Genomic DNA, 3209 nt, shown 5'->3' with positions numbered 1-3209 from the left:
GATTTCTTAAAAATAACGAGGAACAAGGAAATAACAATTCAACAGCTGCAATGTGATGCAACTCTGCTTCTCTTTTGAAAAGAACAGTTAATGCTTTTTCTTTTCTTTTTAATTCTTCTTTTTTTAAGTTTCTTACAGCTTGTTTGTTGTTTTGTCATTTTAGAAAATTTTGCACATATATATCTTGGAAACATAAATAAATAATTTGAACATAACATCATGCAATGGGGCAACTGTTGTTAAATTCCTAAAAAAGAATAACAAGATTGATAGGTGTCAACAAAAGTAGGAGCCAATACAGTTGACATGAATAGATTATCTGTAAAAGTAGTAACAAAAAATTTCCAAGTATGGGAAAAGAATCTGACATACAGAGAAGTAAGGCATATAGAACTACAATTAACACAAAAAAATAAATCTACAACCAAACCTACAATAATTCAGGGCCTGCTGAGATTTCAAAAGAAACTGGCAACTGTGATGTCTGCCTGTAGACCCCACACTTGTGAAGCTGAAAACAAGGAGAATCCCTGTGACTCCCATCTGTGTAGGGAGACACTATAGACCCTGTACTAAAAATACAAAAAAATAAACTGATGAACACCTACCAAACCTTTTCACAAAAAGGAAAAGAAAAAACTCAAAATCATGTAATAAGGAATAAAAAGCTTGAAACCACTACAGATCCTATAAAAATTCAGAACATCATCAACACTTACTTCAGAAGCCTATACTCTCAGAAGAAGGAAAACACAGAAGAAATTGAAAGATTCCTGTATTCACATGAATTACCAAACTACATCAATAAAAATTCTGGATAAGTCAACATAAATGAAATTGAAAATGCAATTAAAATTTACCAAAACTGAAAAACACAGGTCCTGACGAATTCACATCTGAATTCTACAAGAAATTCAGATTAGATTTAATGCCAATACTTCTCAAACTCTTTAATAAAATTTAAAGGGAAACAATACTCCTAACTCATTCCTGGAGGCAAGTATTGACATGATAGCAAAACCAGACAAAGACTCAATCAAAAAAGAAAACTGTAGGCCAATCTCTACTTAACATAAATGCAAAAATCATCAATAAAATACTAGTAAACAAAATGCAGCAAATAATAAAGATCATTCATCATGATCAAGGGGATTCATCCCAGTAATGCAGACATGGTTCAATGTACACAAATCAGCAAATGTAATATACAATAAAAACAGAGCCAAAGGACAAAATTACATAGTTACATTCTCTTAATGAATAGAATGATTTGTTCTAATGGTGTTTGTAAATAGGATCTCAAGTCCGCATATTGTACAGCAATTAACCACTAAGAAGAATATATGCAGTGTATTAGTTATTGAAACTCTACTACCGATTTGATTTGAAACGGTCTCATTGCTATTTGTTTATCAATAAAATTTTGAAAAAAAAATTACATGATCATTTCAATAGAAGCCTAAGATTTTGATAAAATCCTAAACTCATTCATAATAAAAACCCTACAGAAAATCAGAATAGATGGTCTTTACCTCAACCTAATTAAAGCCATCTATAACAAATCAACAGCCAACATCATCCTATATGCACAAAACCCAAAAGCTTTCACTTGAAAATGAAGAATAAGGCAAAAATATCCACTAGCACCATTCCTATTTAATATAGATCTGGAAACAATAGAGCAATTAAACAAAAGGCAAAAATAAAAACAATAAGGATAGAAAAACAAGTGAAATTATCATTATTCAGAGATGACATGATATGCTATACAAAGACAAAAAAAGCTCCTCCAAAACATTTTGTTATGTAATACATAAATTCAGTAGAGTATCTGGATACAATGCCTTCAAAAAAACAACAGTATTCCTGTATATGAACAAAAAACTCACCTAGAAATAAATTAGTGACACCACACCCTTCATGATAGGGTCCAAAATTAAAAAATAAAATACTCTGGAATCAGTCTAAGAAAGAATGTAAAAGATCTCTACAGTAACAATTACAGTATCTGAAAGAAGATTTCAGAAAATGGAAAGATAGTCCTTGCTCATGGATAGGAAGGACCAATACTGTGAATATAGCCATGCTCTCAAAGCTATTATACAGATTCAATGCAATCTCAATCAAAATGCCATTAGTATACTTTGCAGATTTAGGGAAAACATGCCTAAAATTCATTTAGAACCAAAAGAGACCTAGAATAGCAAAGGAAATCTTGGCCAACAAAGCCAAGACAGAGAGCATGACAAGCCCATACTACAGATCCCTCCCACCCAGCCAAAGCTCAGGCCCAGCCAGTGTGTGGGAGAGCTCCCATGCTCCGCTGCACTGGTTGGACTTCCCCTGATCAAGCCCAGGCCCGCCCCTTGAGTGAGACCTCCCTCCGCATTCTCGGGAGCCTTCCTGCCATGCTCTCCAGAACACTGCACGCCTCCAATCCAGGCCCCAGAACTCAGACTCAGCTTCCCAGGTAGTCCATTAGGACTGAAGGGCCCTGGACCTGCCTCCTACCTCTGGCCAGACTGTTATCTCTACCTGCCATCTGCATGGAGGAGCCCTGAGTAATCGTGTCTATAAAGGTAAAAACCCAGCTGATTGCTGGACATTGGCAAACTTCTCTGTCCTTCTCCAACTCTGACCTTCCTTCCACTTATTGTACCTCAATAGAAACAAACTTTAGAAGATATATTGCTTTAGCTGTATATGAGATACTACAATATATTCAGGTTACTTACTAATCAAGATGATGCTGAGACTGATGATTTAGCAGTGTAATATATATTGTTGTTCATGCATAAGACTTAGAAAGGTATTTCATTAGTGAAAACTCATCAACAGACCCAGAGCGCAGGCCCGGTGAGTGAGTGAGATGACCCAGGCCTGCGGGATCCTGAACAGACCCAGAGCGCAGGCCCCGCGGGCTGCATGCAGGTCCAGCACGGAACCCTTCAGCAGAACTCCCTGCAAAGAGACTAGAGGCAAGACCCACCCAGCTGATGCAGGAGCAGAACATCTTGCCAGAGAGACACAAAGGGTTCCACTCTAACACCTGCAGCAGAAAGAAGTGGAGCACAACAGCCAGATCCAAACAACACCCACCTGGAGGAATCTGAACTTCATAGATCCGGACTTGGTGCTAAGGTAATAACTATCTAAGCTCTACACCAAAGGTCAGAAGACAGGTATACAAAATGACAAAGAGAAGGAAC

This window comes from Octodon degus, unplaced genomic scaffold (genome assembly GCF_000260255.1).
Source record: "Octodon degus isolate 3935 unplaced genomic scaffold, OctDeg1.0 scaffold00040, whole genome shotgun sequence".
Classification (NCBI taxonomy): Eukaryota; Metazoa; Chordata; class Mammalia; order Rodentia; family Octodontidae; genus Octodon; species Octodon degus.
This window is presented reverse-complemented; position numbering follows the sequence as displayed.